Consider the following 21,648-nt stretch of genomic DNA (forward strand, 5'->3'; position numbering starts at 1 on the left):
CAAAGACTGTTTTGAAAACAACCCAGTGACTGACTTTACAGGTTTTTTCCCCCTCTTCTAGAGAACAGGACGTGAGGAGGCCAGGCTGAGCTTCCTGTGTGAAATGGTGTGTGCTCTCTGAGCAAAACAAGGGTCAGGCTGTGGTCCTGAAGGAGCCCCTGCCAAGGTCACCTGGAATCCGGCCCCCCCACCCCCGGCAGTGCAGCCTGCGGCTTGCTCAGGCTACTCCTGCCCTCCCTGGGGACGGGTTTTCCGGACTTGTGCTGGGGAGAGGGCTGGGCCAGGCACAGGACGTTCTACCGCATACCGCAGTCGCGCCCCATTTATCCAGGCCCCGGCCGCAGTGCAAAAGGAGGCCCCCTCTGGGGCCTCCCTGGTCCAAGCCCTGAGCCACCTCTTCCTATTATGGATGTGACCCGAGCATGCCACTCTGCCTTGGTGAGCCTCAGTTTCCTCATCTGTGAAATGGGGACAATGAGGCAGACTTTGGGGTCTTGCCAGTCAGACTATATATGTCAGTAACACATCTGGCAAACTCCCTAGTAGGTGGTGCTGAGGTGACACTAGTTATCTGTCCATCAGGGAAGGACAGTCACATATCAATGCTAATGGATGGGTACCCCCATCATATGGCAAAACCGTGATTAACCAAATCTCTCTTGATGAAAACTTTTAAGAATTAGCTGTGAGGCCGTAGGCAAGTTACTTAACCTACAAGCCTCCGTGTTCTAATCCGCAGAAGGGAGTTTATTATGGGGGCCACCATGAGATGGGATTCATGAATGAGCTGGTACCAAAAGGGCGGGGAACGAGGCCGTGGGGTGTAGGACATGCTTCCTTAATGACGTGATCATTACCAACATTAATGATCATCCTACAGTCACTCAACAGAACATGTGCGACTTTTGTGCTTAAGGAAGCCTCTGAGGGGGACAGTCGCCATGCATTTCCCTCTGGGACGCCATCATCCAGAGCCCACCCTAATCTCCTGGTGCTGCCCGTGACCTCATCTGGGACTGGGCTGGAGCAGTGCCTACTTGACAGGTGGGTGGGCGCACCCCTGGGCAGTGTTTACAAAAGATGGTGGTGGCTACTGGCTTTCTCTCTTTGGCTGCTCAGATCCCACGTGGCGGGACCCCGGCCTTTGCCTTTCTGCTTCGTGCACCGCGGGGTCCGAGGTCCGATCAACTCCAGAGCTCAGGCGGGCCTGGCCACGCCCCCTCCGGGAAGCACCTGACGCAGGCTGACCAGTCAGAGCGGCGCCCCAAGCCCTTGGCCACGGCGATTGGTTGAAAGCTGGGCATGTGACCCAAGCTGGGCCAATGAGAGCCAACTTTGGCCCCGCCTGCTGCCCCTCCTGGAGTGCGCCTGCTCTCCTTGCGTTTGAAAGCAAGCTGGTGCGCGACGCTGTCAATGCTATTTAGCATCGTTTACTCCATTTTACAAATCAGAAAATAGCATCGAGAAGCCTGATTGCGGGTCCTGGTTCTGCCACTGTCTGCTCTGCTCTTGGGGAAGCCCTCACACTTATTAACAGAAACTGTTAAGTAACAAGTGCTGGGGGGTCAGGGGGACCGGCAACACTCAGGCTGCACCACGGCTGGGGGCTCTCATTAGAAATGCCATTATTCCCAGATTATAGGTAGGAAGACAGAGGCACCCGCAGTTCACACAGCACATGAATGCTTGCGATTTGAGCCCAGGTGTCTGAACATGGTTCATACCCTGGTCCCGCACCACCTCTGCTGGCGGGCAGGGCAGCCCCCGTCCTCATGGAGCAAACCTGGTGAGGGTGGTGACCCTTGGCCCCTGTCTTCGGGTTTCTGGTTTCAGAATGGGCTTCTTGCCATCTCAGATCCCGCTCACCTGCGACCCTGGGCAGGTCCTGGCTCCTCCTCTCTAAGCCTCTGTTTCCCTAGTTAGGAGTAGATGTGTTCTGATGCTCAGAACTCTCCTGGGAGCCCTGGGCTCTTAGTACCCCTCCTGTCCCTACCCTTGCCCCCCAATGTCCATCCCCCAAAGCCATCTCCCACTGGAGACTTGCTCTTGGACCCCATGGACTCTATCTTCTGGCTTCCCTCCTCAGCAGGGGAGGCAGACAGGAACCAAGGTCCTGTGTTAGTATAGATCAGCCACCCCCCAGCTGTGCAGGCCTGTCTGGCCTAGTGCGGAGCAGGGCTGCTGCTATTGATCCATGCCGTCAGCCCAGGAAAGCATCTGTTTGCCTTCCAATCTGAAATCAATGAGACCTGGTCTCGCAGATGGGGCAGGAGGGTTTGGAGCCAAGAAAGAGTGCCCCTAGAGTTTCAGGACTGAGCAGAGGGGCAGCGCAAGGGTCAGTGGACAAGGTGGTGCTTCAGAGCATGCTGGGAAGAGGCCTGGGCCAGGGGGCTCCCTCTGGGCTCTGAACCCCCCAAGCGGCCTGGTGGTATAGGCATGGCAGCTCTAGGCCAGGTCGTCCACACGCTGTGCAGACTTGGGCAAGTCTCTGTCCTTCCCTGGGCCTCAGTTTCCCCAGGAGTCAAAGGAGGGGGTCAAAGCAGTGGGTAGTAAGGACAGTCTTCTCCCTACAGCTCTACCCTGAAGGATGGTTGTGACAGTACTTCCTTCTATCTGGGCATGAGCCCTAGGATGGTTTAGGGGGTAGGCCTGGCTCTTATGGGGACTCATTTCACACCATGGGCCCTGCCTGTCGCCCCAGAATGTCAATCACTATCCCTTCCCCCACACTCCTACCCCCTCCTGGCAAGACCTCATGATACCCCTCCTCCCCATCCCAGGGTCAGCAACAGATCCTAGATCATGTGCTTTCTGTATAGGGGTGGGGTGGACCCCAGAAATGGGACCTTCTAATGGCCCCCAGAGCTGGGCTCCGGTATTTGCTGGAGCAAGGAGTGCTGGGCTGATGCTCTGGGCTGAGTCCTGAGCCCTGGACACACCCTGATCGATGTCCTTCAGTGTCTCCATCCACCAAAGGGGCACACTGACCAGGTGTGGGCTGCTGTGCCCGTAGGCACCTCCTCTGCTTTCCATGTGTCCCGGATACCCCCTCCCCTCCTTGCTGCTGCTCCCGTCTTGGTATCTCCTTCTGCTCCATCCTCGAGGCCTCCTGACCCCCACCCTACCCGGCTCAGCAAGCTCTTGGTTCCCTGTTGCCATGACAGTGTGGAGATCCAGGCCTCCCGCTAACAGGCAGGACCCTCTTTGTTCTCCTCCAGTGGCCCTTCCTTCCTCACCTGCCCTCCCCGTGGGCCTGTAGCCCTGAGGCTGAGCGCTGCTCCCAGGGCCAGGCTTCCCCACCTCCAGGCACGGCCTAGTAATGTCTTCCCCCCTTCCCCTCTGTCACTCTTCAAGAGCCTCACAGGCATCATGTCAGCCATGGTGACAGGGTGGGGGTCCTTCCGAACCCCACAGCACTGACTACACCTTTCCAACCCTGCAGGCCTGGGTTAGAATCAAGGTGACCCCACAATAGGGGGATCACTCTGTGGAGGCTGGGAGATCACAAGGTCCCTGGGGACAGGGGACAGGTCCTCCTTGTAACTTCCTCGGGGGATAGAGGGGAGAACATCGATAGTTTGGAGCTGGATTGGGAGGATTTAGGCTATACTGGGTGGATTTAGATTAAATCGTGTTGGGTGGACCTGGCCATCAGGCTAGGTTCGGTGTGGTTATCTGGGCTCATCGGGATTCAACCGAGCAGCTGAACTGGACTGCTCAGTGGAGCGGGATTGGAATGCTGTGTTGGTGAGGTTGGTTGGAGTGACCTCCGTAGTTGAATCGGGCTGGATTATTTGGATTGGGGAACTGCATTGGCTTGAGCTGGGTCTTGAGTTGGTTTGGGCTAGGCGAATGGCGTTACCGGCTTGGCTTTTTTGGGGGTAGTTCAGTTGGATTGGGTCCATCGGGTTGGTTTGGGTTGGTTTAGATGGAGTTGGTTGCTTGGTTTCAGTCAGATACATTAGTTTCGGTGGGCGGCCAAGTTGAGTTGATTGGCTGACCTGGGCTGAGCCTGTTGGCTGGGGTGGGTTAGGTGGCGGGGCTGAGCTCCTTGGGTTGGAGTGACTGTTGAGTTAGGCTTGGTTAGATGGTGGAGCTCATGCCTTGGCTGGGCTAGATGGCTCGGTGATTGGTTGGGTAGAGCTGGTGGGAGGGAGGGATGGTCACTTGGGACCAGAACTGAGTCAGCTTTGATGAATGGGGCTGGTTGGCTCGTCTGGCTTGGGCCAGGCTTGGTGGGCTGGGTGCTGGGCTGGCCTGCCTGGCCTGGGTTCCGGGTTGGCCTGGGGATAGCCACAGTGCTGAGTTCTGCTCAGTCTCCACCTCTGAGCCAGGGCGGGTGGAGGTGGTGGGCGCCTTGGCCACAAATAGCTGTGGGGAACACAAACAGTTTGGTCTTCAAAGCCCTCGGTGGTGGCGGCTGTAACTTTCCACCAGCTCCAAGCAAGCACGTCGCTAGGCCTCGTGTGGGGGCCCGGCTGCTGCTTCCTGCAAGCTAACCACAGTGTGGGGGGCGGAGAGGCAGGGAGCTGGGGGCTGCAGGAGTCAGGCAGCCTCGCCAGGCAGCCTCTCCAGGCAACCCCCAGCTGGGGCCCAGGTGTTCTCCGCCTGGAACAAGAGTCAGCCCCTGAGGTGGGGGATCGTCCTGCCCTGCAGCCGTCCTGGCAGGGCCGGTGGGTCAGAGTTGGGGATGAGACCCAGCAGGACTGGGGGAAGGGGAACTGAGGGTTCAGCTGCAGGCCCAGCAGAGCCCAAGGGTGTCTGGGACTTTGGTTTCTGCACAGCTGAGCTAGAGCCTGGGCCAGGCATTCATTCATTCATTCATTCAGAAACTATTTCTTGAGCCAGTAAAGTCCAAAGACCTGGCATGCAGGGGTCAGAGGAAGGAGAGAAGGTGAGGGCCAGAGAGACGGGCTTCTGAAGGCCAGGTGACCAAGCCACCCTCCTTGTCTCTCTCTCTTTGCTCCGCCCCCTCCCTGTTGCCCCTTGGGAGGGTCCCACCGTGGACAGCTCAGATGCACCCGGATGAGGCATGCCCAGTGGGCAAGGTGAGACCCGTGGGCTGGATACTGGAGGCCCAGCTCCCCACCCACCCAGCTTCTCTGCCTTCTGTCCTATGCCACCTCCCCATCCAAGCCAACTGGACTGACCCTCCCTTGGACCTGGGAAGATGGACCCTCAAGGGGCTTCAGAAGTTGTTGGATCCAAGCCTACGCTTTAGGGGTGGGGAACTGGGCCCAGAGTTAGGAGCGGCCTGCTGGGGTGACCAAACCACCTCTGCTGGGGACACGCAGAGGGTTGGAGGTGAGCTCAGGCTGCTGTCCAGTTGTCCTGGCCACCCACTGTAGGGGCAGCTCCCTGGCACTGTGGGAAGTCCCGCAGCGCTGAGCAGTCCCAGGCCTGCCGTGTGCCTCTGTGTGGCCTTGGGCTCCTGTCTTCCTCTCAGCCTCGATTTCTCTGGGGCAGTGTTTCTCTCCTGGGCAGCTTTGCCCTTGGGGGATCCGGGCAGCTCACAGCTGGGAAGTGTAGGGGCACCTGGGAGTGTCAGCCAGGGACGCTGCTCAGTGCCCCTGGGCACAGCAGCCCCCACCTCCGATCTCAAATGGCAGTAGCACTGGGCTTGGGAAACCGTGCCACAGGGGCCAGTCCTGGTTTGCAGGACCTCCCAGTCACGGTCACAAGCTCACACGAGAGCTCACGCGGTGAGGCTGGCAGTGCCAGGCTGCTCGGCAGCTGGTGGGTCTCGTTCCCAGGAGCCCCTGCTCCCCATCCTGCCCTGCAGACTTCTGCTGTCCCTCCTCTAGGCCTGCCCCCCCTCCCCAGCTCTCGGACTTGGCCTCTCCAGGGTGCTGCCTCTGGCCATCCGGCCACAGTGCCCTCCCCCTGCTGGGCTTCCTGTGCTCGGTCTGTCCCGCCCACCCCAGCGCTGGCCCATCGGGTGTTCTGGGGGCCAAGAGTCCTCTTTCCAGGAGTTCAACTCCTTCTGGAACCTTCTGACCTCCCTCCCCCCAGCTGGACGGAGCAGTCCTTGATGCAAGGGCACATCTGTGTCGCAGCGCCCAGGCCTCAGCTGGCACAGAGGGATGAGAGCAAGTGTCCTCTCTCCATAAGGCCCCGAGACGCCCTCTTCCCTGCCCCCCCTCCTGCCTGGCACCGTGCACGGCAGGGGACTGATGGGGACCTGAGCTCTGAGTCCTTGCAGCCTGGAGCAATGTCGGGATTGAGATGGACAGTGGGGTGGCGGGGGCTGCAGTGTGCCAGTTACAAGGAGCCAGTGGCCACGGGCGCATCTTGGTGAATCGTAATCATGGGAAAGACAGGTCTTCTTGGTTGGGGCTGCACTTTGGCCCTTGAGGGCAGTGACCACTGGCGTTGCCGTGGCTGGCCTGTACCACTTCCCTGCTGTGTGACACTGGGCACGTTTTTAGCTTTGCTGGCCCCAGTTTTCGTATCTATAAGGTGAGGATTGTAATAGGACCTTCCTCCCCGGGCCAAAGAGGGCACTGTCTTGCAGAGGGTCAGTGCTCAGCCAAGGACGACAGCGGCTCTGACAGTCAGAACTCCAAGGAGCCACTCAGGCAGCGAGAGTGCTCCCCCTTCCTCCCACTGTGCCCCCCTCTCCTGCTGGTGCCTCCATTCAGGCCTCCCTAGTGGAGAGAGGCTCCCAAGTCCCCGCAGAATCCCGGCTCTGAGTCCCCATCCCTGGAGCTGGGCGGGGATTGTGGTCTGATCCTTGGGAACCTTGACACGGCCACACCACCTCTGTGGCATCTGCCCTGGTCTCCCTGAGTGGCCCCTCCTGAGCCCCGTCTCTGGCCACGGCCTGTGGTGCCCACCAGGAGCCAGGCTGGGCTGGCGGACGGCTTGTTTACCCTCTGCCCCTGTGGGCACTTGTGCTGGAGGTGAAGGTCTGCGGGTCGCCTGTGTTTCCGGCCTGGTTTGCCCTGCCCAGCGCTGGGTGGACGTGTCTTCCAGCCACCCCACCCTGGGCCCCGCCACCCAGGCCACAGGCTTTCTCCTTCCACGTCCCCTCCTTGGCCACCGGAAAAAAGACTCAGAAGCCTCCAGGGCCACTCAGGGTCTGCCCAGCAGGGAGTTGGCACCTGGCGGCTGCTCAGGCCCTGGGTCTCCTGGATGCGGACTGCGGCACTGGTCAGCTGTTTCAGAGCCGCAGAGTGGCCATCCTGCGGCACCTGGTCCTTGCAGACCTTCTGTCGGCTTCAGTGCCTCTGCCTGTTGCTAGAGGTGCGCATCCTGAACTCAAGGCCTTGGGACAGGACAGTGACCTGTCTAAGCTCTCTGCTTGGTGACTCCAGGAGGTTCGGAGCCACACCCGCCATCTTGGGCATCCAGCTGTTCTGCAGTGGATTCCCGTCCCCAAAATGTTTTTTCCCAAATTTCAGTCATTCCAGGAATAGCTTCCTGGCCTTTCTTACCCTACATTCATCTTGCATATACTATTCCTTCCTTAATTTTTTAAAAAACGGATTCATTCTTTTCACTTAAATAAATTTAGCTTCAGCCTAAGAAATCTTATCCGTGCCCCTGGGGATGTGGCTCACTGTAGAGCACTTACTTAGTGCACAGGTGTGTGTGAGGCCCTGAGTTCACCTCCAGCACTGCAGAGAGAGGGGAGGGGGTGGGCGGGAGGGGGAGGGGAAGAGGGGGGAGGGGAAGAGGGAGGGAGAGAGGGGGAAGGGGAGGAGGAGAGAGGGAGGGGAGAGGGAGGGGGAAGGGGAGAGAGGGGGGAGGGGGAGAGGGAGGGGGAGAGGGGGAAGGGGAGGAGGAGAGAGGGAGGGGAGGGGGGGAGGGGGAGAGGGAGGGGGAGAGGGGGAGAGGGAGAGAGGGAAGGGGAGAGGGGGGGAGGGGACAGAGGGAGGGAGAGAGGGGGAAGGGGAGGAGGAGAGAGGGAGGGGAGAGGGAGGGGGAAGGGGAGAGAGGGGGGAGAGGGAGGTGGAGAGAGGGAAGGGGAGGGGGGAGGGGACAGAGGGAGGGAGAGAGGGGGAAGGGGAGGAGGAGAGAGGGAGGGGAGGGGGAGGGGGAGGGGGAAGGGGAGAGAGGGAGGGGGAGGGGGAGAGAGGGGAATCTTATTTATGAAAATCACAGGCTTGATTCACTGAAGACTCCTCCCTCTAAAGCCTAATAGAGAACCATGAAAATGGTGGATTCAGGTTGGTGCACGGCCTCTGACGCTGGTCTGGAGAACAGCAGGAAGGGTATTCGTATGGAAGAAGCCTGAGCCCCCCTCTTCTCAGGACCCTGAGAGGGCACAGCCTGGCCCCGCGGAGCCTCCACTGGTGTGGATCACGGCAGGCCGCCTGACGCCATGAGAGTGGGTGGGCTGCAGGCCGCTCTGCCCAGCCAGTGTGAGTACCCGGAGGAGAGGCCTCGTCCAGCTCCACTCAGCTCAGGAGGTGGCACTGCTAATGAGAGCCCCGTGTTGGTACAGCACTCTACAGTTGATAGAGCTCGTTCTCCGGCCTCCATGACCAGCCTAAGGCCATGTGACCAAGAAGAACACAGCGGAAGCTGATGGCCCCAGTCTCAGAGTGCCAGGGGAGAGACCTGAAGGTGATTTGGTCTCAAGGTGCTCTAGGAGGGACTTGGAGGACCGCTGGTAGGACATCAACGGCGGGAATGGAGTGCCCGCTCCCACGGTGGCCATGCCTGTTTCTGCCACCAGGCAGGAGTCCCAGTTATGTGCTGACGGTCTTGCCAGCCTCTCTCCTAACCCAAGTGGCAGATGACGGTGTCTCACTGGGGTTTCATAACATTTGCAGGGGCCCCCAGACCCCTCCCCTGCACGCACTCCTGGGTCACCCTGAGCCCTTGAGCACGGGCAGAACTGTGAACATGACCTTGAGTTTATCCTGGAGGCCTAACCTTATCCTAACCTTATCCAGGAACCTTTAAAAGAAGGTGAACTGTGGACAGGTGCGCTCCAGCCCGCCTGGGGACACACAGCCGGGAGCTGCGGGAGGCCCTGCGGGGCTGAGGCGGTGCCTGACTGGCAGCCAGCAAGACCCAGAGACTTGGCACAGCCAGAGTGGACTGGACTCTCCCAGTGACCGAAGGGCTTGGAAGAGGCCCCTGAGCCTGCAGGAGACGTCAGCTTGGCTGATACCTTGACTGCAGCCTGGGAGACCCTGGGCAGAGACCCGGACCCTGCTAACCAGGCCTGGACCCCGGCTCACGTGCATGAGTACGTTTGTGTCCACGGAGCTGTTGGGCTCATCCCTCAGAAGCAGGAGGGTCAGGGCTTTGCAGACCCCATGCAGACCCTCCTTAGCTCTCGGTGGGCATTGAACCCGCCTGACCCGTGGAGCATCCCGGCTTGGCCACCAGGCGCACCACAGAGCGTGGGCTGTCCCTCGTGGTCTCTAGCTGGTCGGGAGCGAGGGCTGGGCCACCGCACACTCCCTGGAGAAGATGCTAATTCAGAACTCCACGGAGGTTTCTCCTGAATGCACAGCGCTTTCCCACCAAGGTGAAGTCCAACCATCCTGAGTTGGGCTGTCTCTGTTTTTGCAGTTACTTGATATCGGTTTTCTGTTTAGTGTAGAGATATAAGGTTTCCTTAAAATATTCTAAAAATTAAGTTAGTTCAATTTTTAAAATCAGCATGGAGTTTTTTTTTTTTTTTTAAATGGCTCAAATTCTTTGATACTCTTCAAGGGGTGGGCTTCGTGCCCCCCTCCCTGTGAATCTGGGTGGCCTTGTGTCTGCTTCCACCCAGAGTGTGATGAAGGGGACACAAAGTGACCTCCGAGGTTGGGTTGTAAAAGGCGGCACAGCCGCAGCCTGGTGGGTCAGGGATGCCCGTGCAGGAGAAGCCAGCTTTCACACAGACTGCCACCCTGGGAGGCCACATGGAGCCCTCCAGCCACCGGCCCGCCCAGCTCCTGGCCACCAGGCAGCATCGGCCACCAGCTGTGTGAGGCTTCCACTTGGACTTCCAGCCTGTCAAGCCTTCAGATGGACACAGCCCCGGCCAGCCTCTGACCACAGTGGCCTAGGAGACCCCAAACAAGAAATGCCGGCCACGCCTCTCGTATTCCTGACCACAACGTCCCAGCGAAATAAAACAGTTGCTTTAGCTGTTGCATTTGGGGGTAATTTGCTATGCAGCAGTAGCGGCTGAGCCATTAGCGACACATTCATGCGGTTTGAAAATCAAAGTCTCAGACCGTCTGGGATCGGCTCCGGGTGGCGGTTGCCCTGAGGTCGGGCTTTGATGGGATCCTGCAGCTGGTCCACCCTCTGCACCCGCAGCCCCACCAGCAACACACATTTGCTGAGCACCTACTGCATACCACACGTCTTGGGAAATTTAGGCATCACAAGGGGAGGTCGAGGGATGCAGTTAACCAGTCCCAGCCAGGGTGCGCCGCCGGTGCTCAAGCAGTGTGTCGGTGATGACCAGACCCGAGGCAGCCATGCTGGGTGCTTGGTCACTCAACCTGACATGTTAGGCCCTGCATGTCCTGGGAACAAGGTGACGGTTTCTGGCCAGGTGGCACCACATTGCCACACTGTGTCCCCTGCTGAGGGAGGCGAGAAGGGCCTGCACTGAGCAGTCAGCAAGGGTGTGCTATCTGTGGCTCTCGTGATTATTTAATCGCTGGTGTCCTAAAATCCTGCAGAGAACCCATGCCAGGCAGTGTCCTTGGCACCTTAGAGCAACTCAGAGCAGATGGAGGACACACTCGGGATCCCCTTCAGAGACCCGAGGCTCTAGGGCCTGCGTAAGTCGCAGGAGGGGTGCAGGTGGCACCGGGACCCGGCCTTTCTGAGCTCAGGGCCCCAAACCCTTGCCCACCACCCTCGCCTTCGCCTTGGAGAACAGCAAGACCACCCCGAATGGAGGCCCCTTCAGGTGCGGAAACTTCCAGAGCAAAGCCCGGAGGCTGGACTCCGCTTCCCGGAGCCCCGAGGAGGAGCAGGAGCAGGAGCAGGGCTCCAAGGCCAAGCGGCAGCTGGAGGTGGCTGTGGAGCGTGTGCACATGTCCAGCAGGCAGAGTCCGCGTCCCCCTGACTCTTCCCCGTTTCTCTTGAGCGGGTGGAGCCTCCCTTTATGAAGTTTTGTAACGAGCTCTGTGTTTATGCAGACAACGCACACAGATGCCGCGCAGCTCACCACGGGTTACGTCCTGGTAAGTGTGAACTCAAGTCTCAAATGCCTTCAGCCACCGAGCCTGCTGCCCCGGAGCTTAGTAACAGCCCAAGCCCAGGTGACAGGAACAGGGTGCTCCTATTGCTAGCCCAGGAGAAGACCCAAGTTGGAAGCATGAAGTACGTTCTGCAGACACACACTGTCACACCATCGAGAAGCCAGAAGACCTCAGTCAGAGCCAGCGTGTGCACATTCGTGAAATACGGGCTTTGTTTTTATTTTTTTTGACAAGGTCAATGTCTTCACTAAACGTTGGCTTCCTTCCGAGGTATTGTAGTTCGCAGAACACTTGGGAGAGCAGAGCTGCCTCCTGGGGTGGACTTAGGAGCTTCTGGAGCCCAGGTGGGCCAATCAGGGGTCTCGGGTACCTCCACTGTGGCAGCCCGAGACACAGGGCCCTGTAGGAAGGGGCTCCAGCATGGGGCTCAGGAGCCCAGGTCCTCAGAGCAGGGGACAATGGGGTCCATACTATATCTCCAAGGCAGTCCCAGACCTGTACTATGTTAGGGACACAAAGGAGCCTTGTCTGTTGGAGGTGGAGGGATCCCTTGAAGAAGGAGGCCCAGAGAGGGTAAGGTACTTGTCCAAGGCCACACAGTGAGAGAGGAGAGTGACCTAGACCCCAGCCCTGGGCTCCTCTGCACTGGCTCATTCACACTTAGCAATAAAAGCTCTATCAGATCTCCAGAGTGGCCTACTGGGAGCATTTCCAGGGGACAGATGGACGTCTTGAGTCCTGGGAAAGGACAGCGGGATTCCACCAGGGTTTCCTCCATTCTTGGGTCACACAGCTAGGCAGTGGCCACATCCGGGTCTCTGCTGCTTCCGAAGGGATGTGGAGGGAGGAGAGGGGATCGGCTTCAGTGGCCCTGGGAAGCCACGAGAGGTGACACGGGGCGTGGGGGGTGGACAGCAGGGGCCTGGGAGGAGCACTGGAAAGGAATTCAGAGGCCCGGGATCCAGCGAGGAAGCTGCCCCCTCCTGAGGGCTGGGACACTCCTCTCATTATTCAGGGGACCCACGTGCGCAGGAAAGGGGAGACGGACACCATGAACTCACCGGGCCTGTCACAGCCGCTGCCCGCTCACTGTTCGCAGGAGAGAGCACGTGCTGGGGGCTGGGCGTGGGGTGCGGGAGGGGAAGCTGCTCCCTGGGCTGTGGCAGGACCAGGAGGCGGGGACCAGGGACAGCACATGCCCGAGGCGCTTGGTACCAGGTCCGAGGGCATCTAGAAATGTGGGCCTTCACCTTGACAGCAGCAGGAGCCAGGGTGGTTCTGAGGGAGGACATGTCAGCGGGTGAGTGTGGGGACAAGGAAGTGGCCCTTTGACGTCCCTGAGCTCCTGAGGGCTCTGTGCCAGGAGAACCGGACGGAGTCAGAGCAGGGGAGACCTGACGGGCACCTCCAGAGCTGCAGCTGCACCAGGTGTCCCCAGCGGATCCCCGCGCTCTCTCCCATGGCCCTGGCCAACCTGCACCCATCCCAGCACCCGCCTGCAGGATGCTGCCCATCAGGGTGGGTGACAGTCACAGTGATACGGGGGCACACTTCACTTTGCAGAGCAGCTCCGGTTCCATCTTGCCTGCAACCGACTCCGCCCTCAGGGGCCCCACTGGTGGCTGCAGTTCTCCAAGGAGGGACACCGAGGCCCGGGGCCACCAGAGGCCACCAGGCTCTCTGCACAGCCTGCTCCTAGGCCCACGCGCCTGCACCAAAGGCCGAGCCCCACTTCTCCGCTACATCCCAACTGTCCCCCAGCCCAGGGAAGGGGGCGATGGGGGGGCCTCCCGTCTTGCCACTGTCCCCAGAGCGGCCGGGGCTCCCTCTCCCATCCCTGGTGCAGCCCTGGTGGTCCCCGACGCCAAGCGCAAGAAGCTTCTGGAATTATTGGCACAGGACAGATGCCCAGTTAGTTAGAAAAACATGCGCTTGCTCCCCTGCCCACCCCTCCAGCAGCCACCAGCTTCTAATTCAATTTCCCTTGAAAAACAATGGAGTCAATGAAGGGGAAACGAGATTTTCCGAAACTTCATAAAGTTTTGCAAAATAATTACCCCCCAAACCGGCAGGCCCCCTCCCCCTCCAGTGACCGTCTCTGGGAGGTTCTCACAGACTTGCAGCTCCAGCCCGTCGGCCCCTGTCCCCCTCCCTGGGCAGGAGCCCCCAGGGGCCCTCGCCCTCCCTCCTGGTGCCCCACCCCCTCCAGGAGGAGAGGCGAGAGGAGGGGTCTGGCTGTCCCCAAGACACGGTCAAGGCAGGGGCCAAACCCCATTGGAAGCCCTGAGCTGGCTCCAGACTCACCACCAGGTCCTGGCTGCTCCCGCCAGGGGGGCTGAGCACCCAAGAGGGGAGGGTCTCCTGGGGTCTCGGCAGACATAAGGGAAGAAGAGCCAGGATGCGACCCCAGGCTCCAGGCTCTTGGAACCAGGTCCCTCTCCTGGACCCTCGGGGTGGGAGGCCTCCTGGGAGCGTGGCCTCTGGTTGGTGGCCCCCCTTGGTTGGGCAAAGGGGTCCTTCCTGCCTTCTGTATTTCCCCAGGGGCGCTGCTTGGCCCCTGCTCCATACAACACTGGCCCCACTCTCCGCCCGCTGCCACCCAGATGCCATGCTGTTTCTACCCAGAAGATGAACCGCTTCGCACCAAGGTGTGGCTGATGGACGCCCCCACCCCAGCTGTTCCAGAGACTATTTCTGGGTGCCACTGGCGTGGGAAAGCCACTCTGGAGACTCGTCAGGGGCTACCACAAGAGACTCAGAAGTGGAAGCACCTGCCTGGGCCCTGCCTGTGTAGCAGCTTCAAGCAGGTGAGGAAGAGGGATCCGGGACCCCGGGGACACTGGAGGTGCCCTTCCTGCTGCCCGCCCCAACCCCACTTCTTGCCTGAAGGACCTAGAGTACCCGACTATAGGACCGGGCTCCAAGATGCCACCATGACCCTCGCCTTCTGATATTCAGCCCCTGGTGAAGTCCCCACCCACAATGGGCAGGGCTGACCTAGGTCCCCAACAGAATGTTACAGAAATGATGGGCTGTGGCTTCCCAGGCAAGGTCATTGAAGACATCCTGCCTTTCTGCTTTATTTTCTCTGGGATCCATCACTTTCGAGAGAGCCTGGCCGCCATGTTTTAAGGACATCCTTGAACCCACCGAGAGGCCCACACAGAAGGCCCATCGACAGTCCACATCAGCTCTCTGCCCGGGGCAAGCCCCTTGGAGTGGGTCCCAAGTCAGGCCCAGTCCCACCTTCAGAAGAATGCCATCCACACTGACCCACGGCCAGAGATGCCCAGCGGAGCTGTTCGGAATTCCAGGCCCATAGACATGGCAGCACAGTGCATGTCGATTGTTCAGGCCACTAAGTTTTGGGGTGACTGGCCAGCAAAAGGTGACCTGCTGGCCAGTCCCTCTCCCACCAGAACCTCCGCAGCCTCCCTCTCAGCTGTTTGTCTGAGGTTGACTCAGGAACGTTACCTGAAACTTGGAAATGGGCAGAAAGGACAGCAGGACTTTCCCACGTCAGATTGGAGTGTTGTCAACAGGCCCGGCGTGTGAGGACAAGGGACACCGCGTTCATTCTCTGGTGTTCGTCACTCCATTCCTCTAGTCACCTTACTGGTCTCCTTGTCCACGAGTTAGGCAAATGGTGACGTGTGTGTGATCTACATGTGGATGAGAGGGATGCGCTTTAAATTTCTTTTTTTTTTTTAACTCCACGTAGACAGCCTACATGCCCCCAGGAATGGGGGACTCACTACCTATCAAAGAACCTGGGAGTCAGGCTGACGCCTAGAACAGGCTGGAAGCTCAAGTTAACTTGCTCCTAGGCCCGGTTCTCCAGGAGAGGAGCCGGACCCTTCCTTCCCACAGAGTCCTTCAGATTTGGTGATTGCCCAGAGCCCTGCAGTGTGGAGTGTTTATTTTATATTCAGAAAAAAGAAGTTATTAAATAATAAGAAGATTCTGATCTGAATTTTACTTCTGTGAGTCGAAGACTGGATTTGGGGAGGGGTCATTTACCAGTAGTGCTCTGGGCCCAGGCCTGTACAGCCGTGATGGGCAGGGGTCTACTCTGACCCTCTACCCAATCCCTTCTCAGCAGAATGTGGGGGAGCACTTCAGCCCCTGCCCCGGGTTTCTTCTCAGGTTTTTCTGGATCTCGGGATGAAGGCCAAATCCTGACCACAACGCCCTTGAGGACCCCGCCCTGTCCCTCCTTCGTTTTTGTCTCCCCCAGGCCCAGGCCCCTTCCACTCTGGGGCTCAGCATGGTCCTGGCACTGCTGGGCCCCTGCGCGCACCCTCCCCGTCCCTGGGAGCACTGCCTCCCCGGTCCCCGCCCTGCAGGCCTCTCCGGGCACCCAGCTTCCCTCTGGCGACTTGAGGGGGCACCTTGATCTTTGCTGGTGGATGACCTGGGGGAGCTGCTCTCCTGCGGATTCGGGTCACCGGAGCTCGAGCTCCATTCCTGGCCAGGCCCCATGTGTCCCCGGGCCTCACACTGGATGTGGCAAGGGATGAAGGTCCGTGGTAAGTGGGGGGGGCAGCACCCACGTCCCAGGCCTGGGCTCAGGGCCACGGCAGCCGGCGACCCCAGGTGCAGCGGGGCCGAGATTTCTGGTCACCCGCATGGCCTGTCTTGCCCCCTGTGCATGCCCACGTCTGGGACTCAGGACACAGGGACAATGACCACATTCTCCCTCGGGTTTCTCTGAAGAAGGCAGCCGACCGGCAGAAGAGCCCTCGTGAGGCCCGTCCACACCCGGCTCAGAGGGTCTCCCTGATGACCAGAGATCACAACGGAGGTCAAAGACGGAAACCCAGGTGGACGTCCTCCTGCCACCTACTGCTGGGCGTCCTAGTGTGCCATCTGCACACGTGACACAGCCGTGGTGAGCACAGCCTGCACTAACGTGGGCTGACGCTGGGCCAGGCTGGTTTGCGTGTTAAGCACCACCTTCACCCCATAAGGCACACACTCCATTTTCACCCCATTCATGGATGGGGAACAGAAACACAGAGAGGCTGAGAACATCACCCAAAGTCACACAGTCCATAAGTGGCAGAGCTGGGATCTGAAGCCAGGCAGCAGACTTGAACATTTACCTGGATGGCCACACTTGGGGTCTATGGCACAGCTATGCCGCGTGCAGTTTGGACTTGACTCTCCTCCTGCCTAGCTCTGTGACCTGGGGCAACTTGTAGACCTCTCTGTGCCTCTGCTGTTTCCTCTGTAACCAGAGACCATGGAAGTTCAGGTTTGGGATGGTGGAGGAGGTCGGTGGAAAGGGCTCAGAGCAGAGCTTGAAGCCAGCAGGCTCAGGACATTTTGAAGTCACGTTTGACCCCACTCCAGGCCTTTGGGCTCCCTGCAGCAAGCCTGGGCCCAGCGCTGGGGATCCCTCACCTCCTCCTCTTCCCTGGGGCCCAGGCCTGAGCCCGGGCTTCCAGAATCCAGAGTCGTCCTCGTCACTCCCAATATGCCAGCAGCGGCCACCGGCCACCGTGGGGCAGCAACCTGGGTGCAGTGATCCCCCCACCCCTGGCTCCAGCCTTCAGAGCTCTGGCGCTGACGGCCCTGGGCACAGAGCTGCCCGGCCACCTTGGGCAGCTGCCCACCCACTGGGCTCAGGGCCGAGCCGGGGCAGCCTGCTGTGGACAAGACGGGCCTCAGCAGCAGCTTCTCTGGTCCCTGCATGACATGCGCCAGACCCTTAGCAAACCAGGCCGCTGGACCCTCCCTCAGCCCGGCAGGGAAGGCGACGCCAGCCACAGATGGGCAGTGCAGGCCAGGCCCGCTACGGCCGGTGAGCGCGGAGCCCGACTCCAGCCGCGGCCTCTCTGACAGGCACCCGCGTAATCCCCATGCACAGGGCCTGCTAGGGGCTCTCGACCACGGTTAGAAGCCCCTGGGGTGGGTTGAAATGGTGCCCACCTAGGACCAAGTAAGTGCATGTGTTAAAAGGTCCCCAGAGCAGCCAGGGTCACTGATGAAACCAAGTCTCTCATTTTATGGCTGGAATGACAGAGGCCCAGAGAAGGCCAGCAGGTTGTCCGTGGCCACACAGCACTAGATTCTTCCCATCTCCTGACACTTTTCAAGGTTGATGTTGACTGAGCTGGTTGTACGTGGGGGAGCGACACGCTGCCTACACTTGCCCTGGTCCCTCGTCGCACCAGGCCACTCTGTCCAGCCCTCGCCCTGTTTCTTCTCCACGTTGGCCGACACCTCGGCATTCAGCGGCAGAGGGGAAACCCGCTGGAGGAAGCAGCGGCAGGTTGGGGTCTCCTTGCCTGCGTCTGCGGGTTCCTCTTCCTCTTACTTCTCGTGAGATGGACCAGAGAGGAGACCAGTGTTCCTCGTGGACCAAGGGAGGCCGAACTTCTGCAAAGACACCGTGTGGCGGCTGTGCCCTGGGGCCCTGGCCTGGCTGTGGGGGAGGCGGGCGCACAGGGGGCAGGCACGGCAGGTGCTGGCCGCTGGCCTCACCTCCACCCATGGACCCCCATAAGATGGCCACGGCCACGCAGCCCTGGCAGGCTCAGGGGACGGTGGGGGCACTGCCCGTGGCCACCTCTCCCCGCAGGCTCCAGCCAGCCTCCGCCTCTGTCCCGGCCCCGGTGGCTCCTGTACCCCCACCACGAGCAACGCCGGTCCCCGGGTTTGAATCCATCTGGTGCTCTACAGCCGGCCCATGGCCTTCAGCTCCTCGGCCTTGACCCTGGCCACAGACGAGCCCGATTCTTGCCCCACAGCCCCTGCCGCACACCGAGCCCGGCCCTGCCCAGGCAGAGCCAGAAACCACCGCCAGAGGCCTGGAGCTGGAGGGGCGTGGAAGAGCCCACCCTGGGCTGACCAGGAGGCCAGGGCGGTCACCCCCTGGGGAAGTCGGCTGCGTGGTTCCAGGGCGGCCCAGACGACACCACAGAGCCCTGGGCGGCCCTCAGGAGACGCGGCTGGGCCAGGCCCGGGAACCCCTCCTCACCCGACCAGGGAGGACCTGCCCGGCGCTGGGCACTGGTGATGCCGGAGCACGTGGGGGGCACGTCTCCACACCGCTGCAGCTCTGCCTGTCCAGCCCCACCCAACACACACACCCTTGGCCACAGGACCCAGCCCCAGAGCCAACTGCGCGTCCATCCAGGGGAGGGAGTGAACCCCGCAGCCTGTCAGAGCCCCGTCTGCTGGTCTGTGCAGTGGGGGTCGGGGAGCTGGGGCTCAGTGTGGACGGTGTTGGGGACGCACCCTGCCCAGAGCCCAGGAAGTGCCCCAGCACTCGCCAGCCCTCCCCGGGTGCCTGGGCTCCAGGGGAGACGGCAGATTCTGTAGCGTCCTTCTCCCTTCTCGGTGGGGAAACTGAGGCTGAGCCCCGGGCCAACAGAACGGGAGGAGTCGGCCTCGTTCCCCCCCAGGCCTTCACAGAAGCCATCAGAACCGTCATCATCCCGGGCAGGTGGTGGGTCCTCTCTGACCCCCAGCTTCCCCTTCTGTAAGAGGAGGGGCCAGGCCCCGGCCACAGCCCACCCAGCCCCGGCCTCGGGAAGCCTTGTGTGTGCGGCTGAAGAGGTCAGGAGCCGCTGGGCAGGAGGTGACGGGACGGCAGCCCCGAGAAACCTCTGGAATGTGGGCTTCAAAGTTTGGGGCCCACTTTGGCGACCAGGGCCTCCGTCTCCTCCTTTCCTTTCATGACACTTCACCAACTGTTTCTTCCTTAATCCAAACCATTGTTTCTCCAGCGTGAAATTTAAATCAAAGCCACATGGTCCCCCCACGCAGGCCCGTGCCAAGGGGAAGCACACCCGAGCTGTGCCCGTTGGCAGCATCCTGGTCTCCCGTGGGGCTGCCAGGCCAGCGCTGTGTGGCAATGGGAAGGTGGGAGCTTCACAGTGTCCCCACTGGGGTAGACTCAGAGGTCCCCAGGCCTAGACATGCTCCGCCTGGAGCAAGGGTGAGTTGAAGGTCCTCCATCAAGAGGGCAGAAGCCCCTCCCTTTGTCCCAGGCCTCATCCTCTCATCTGTGGGGGATGGAAGTGCCCAGGCCTCTGAGGTCCATCGGGCAGGGGCTCACAAGACTGGCTGGCCACTTGCAACCTGGAAGCCATGTGGCCTGGTGGGTAAGGTAGCTGGACATGAGTCTTGCTTGTGTCTGATTCTCACGCACTGTGCTGTGTGACCTTGTACAATTCTTTAACTTCTCTGAGCTTCACTTTCCTTGTTGATAAAATGAGGCTCTTGCCAGAACTCTTTCTTGATGCTATGGGGGAAATGAGGGGGTAGGACTGGTCAGTGCCAAGGTAGGTGGGGGTGCTAAGTGCCTGGCACTGTGTGGAGCTCAGAAGTAGTTGGTGACTCCTGCACAGATGTGCAGGGCTTCAGAGAGGAGGGGGAGATGCCAGGCAGGGTCTTGAGAGAGGAGAGCCAGGGGCACAGGGAGATCTGGGCATAGGTGTGGCCCCGACCACGTGATGAGGCCTCCTGAGACGAGGAGGCTGGGGCTTTGGAAGGACAGGCTGCTCTTCTGAGGGGAGGGGTCTCGGGGGCCCAGGACTTGGAACCCAGGCGCCCGGGGTGCAGCGCACACCCCACCCCTCCGCGCCAGGAAGTGAACCTCCCGGGCTCCGGGGGTCGGTCTCGCCAAGGTCTGGGCACTGCGAAGCCTCGCGCGCTTCCCCACAGGCCCCGTGTCCCGGCGAACACAGACGTGGTGCAAATGCACAAGTGCCAGGGCCGCGTGCAAAGCACGGACCAGAGGCGCCCCTGCAGAGGGGAGTGTGTGCTCGCCAGGCCCGGCCGCCTGTAGGAAGGCGCAGGAAGGCGCAGGCAGCACGTGTGCGCATGCGCACCGCTGTGGGACGGAGGGCCGCCGCAGCCTCCATCTTCTGCGCACACCTGCGAACGCCCCGTGCAGACTGGGTATCTGCGAAGCCCAGGGGCACTGCCTCCCTGGGGCCTGCGTTCCAGCAAGGAGGGACCCGGCGCTTGCCGGGATCGTGACCCTCTGGTGACCCTCTGGTCGACGTCCCAGAGCTGGCGAGCAGCAGCCCATGGACAGGGCTTGGGACGGTCACTGCTTCCCTGCAGTGGCCGCTGCTCCCTGCCCAGGAGGAAGCCCACGAGATGCTCCCCCTCGGGAGGGTTGGGCCTGCCCCTGGCCCAGCTGCTGTCCCTGGAAGCGGCTCTCTCCAGCCCTCCTGCTGCTGTCCAATGTGCAGAAGGTGGTCTGCAGTCTCTGGCAGGACAGTGGCCTTGCGAGGGACAGGATGGGCCCTGTGTGCAGGACCCCGACCCTCAGGGGTCAGAGGCAGGAGGGAAGTGGCTCTTACTCAACCCAGGGCCCTGCAAACCATTCTGTCAACAAGTCCTGCTGACCCCGGTCCTGCTGGACACTGTGCTGGGCCTAGGGTTCCATGCTGCCTCCCAAGTTACCTGGAGGAGTGCCACCAGGTGCAGTGAGGCCCAGGAGGACCAGGCTCCCAAGTGCTGGGCGACGGCAGGCCAGCCCAGGGGCCCAGGCGCAGGTGCTCCCCTGGGCAGGCTGATGGCCTCTGCCCTACCCAGCCCTGCAGCTGCAGAGGCCTGAGCTGGCCAGCCACCAAAGGAGAGCGCCAAGGGACCCCAGCTCGAGAGCTGTCCACTGCAGGGCCAGTCACCTCGCTGGCTGCTTGGGAGGCCACCACTCTGTCCTACACATGAATCAGAGACGTGGTCACCATCCCCCCCAGCCATGCATCCTATCCTGAGGCCATTTGGTCTGGTTCGTGGGGGAGGGGAGGGCCGCAGGGTGAGCCTAGCCTCCCCGGGGCTCAGTCTCTCCCAGAGCTTCTCGATCCCTCAGATGCACCTGGGAAGGCTTATGGGATGCAGGTTCCGGGGTCCCTTCCTGATCGCACAAATCATAATCTGGGACCTGGAGCCCAGAACCTGCATTAAAAATAATAATAATAACTTGAGACTCGAATGCGACGGCAGCACTGAGAACCCCAGCCTGGGGCCCTGGCCACTACTGTTGTCTTCCTGACCCCCCTCAGCAAGATGCTGTGTCTTGACCTCACATGCCCACCCCAGAGTTTCTAGAAGGTGTTGTTGGATGGTGGCGCAGGGGGCTGGTCAGGGTGTAGAGGGCAGGGGCTGGTCTTGCAGGCATCCCTGACATTCTTTGCTGGCCCTCTGCAAAATGCCTGAGCCCTCCAGGAACCCGGATGGGACCACCTGGGCACGGAGGGCATGCACCCACACGGAGGGCCCTGGCCTCCAGCCGGGGTGGAGGAGGCACTGGAGGGCGGGAGGACCTCTGGCCCGCTGCGGGCGAGGAGCAGGTGCCCGCTCCCTTCTTAGAATCCCTGCCAGGCCGGGCGGAGCTCGCTTACTGGAAGGGGAGATGGGGGGCTCTCTTCTCACCGGGCCTGCTGGGGGGCAGCAAGTGCGTCAGCAGCCCACTCCGGGCCTGTCTCCGGAAACGCCGCCCGGGGCTCAGTCA

The 21,648-nt window shown here is 60.8% G+C and overlaps 2 long non-coding RNA genes across 2 annotated transcripts; one reads left to right on the forward strand and one right to left on the reverse strand.

Annotated features, from left to right (window-relative positions):
* The first annotated feature begins 352 nt into the window (after positions 1-352).
* On the forward strand, positions 353-10,102 carry LOC114094012 (uncharacterized). The gene is made up of 3 exons (XR_003582967.2): positions 353-438; positions 881-1,044; positions 8,139-10,102. It is a non-coding gene; the product is annotated as an uncharacterized lncRNA (long non-coding RNA).
* Positions 10,103-12,238: 2,136 nt separating this feature from the next.
* LOC114094011 (uncharacterized) lies at positions 12,239-21,648 on the reverse strand. The gene is made up of 3 exons (XR_003582966.2): positions 21,570-21,648; positions 14,646-14,833; positions 12,239-12,449 (listed from the first exon to the last, which is right to left on the reverse strand). It is a non-coding gene; the product is annotated as an uncharacterized lncRNA (long non-coding RNA).

This window comes from Marmota flaviventris, chromosome 10, assembly GCF_047511675.1.
Source record: "Marmota flaviventris isolate mMarFla1 chromosome 10, mMarFla1.hap1, whole genome shotgun sequence".
NCBI classification, from domain to species: Eukaryota; Metazoa; Chordata; class Mammalia; order Rodentia; family Sciuridae; genus Marmota; species Marmota flaviventris.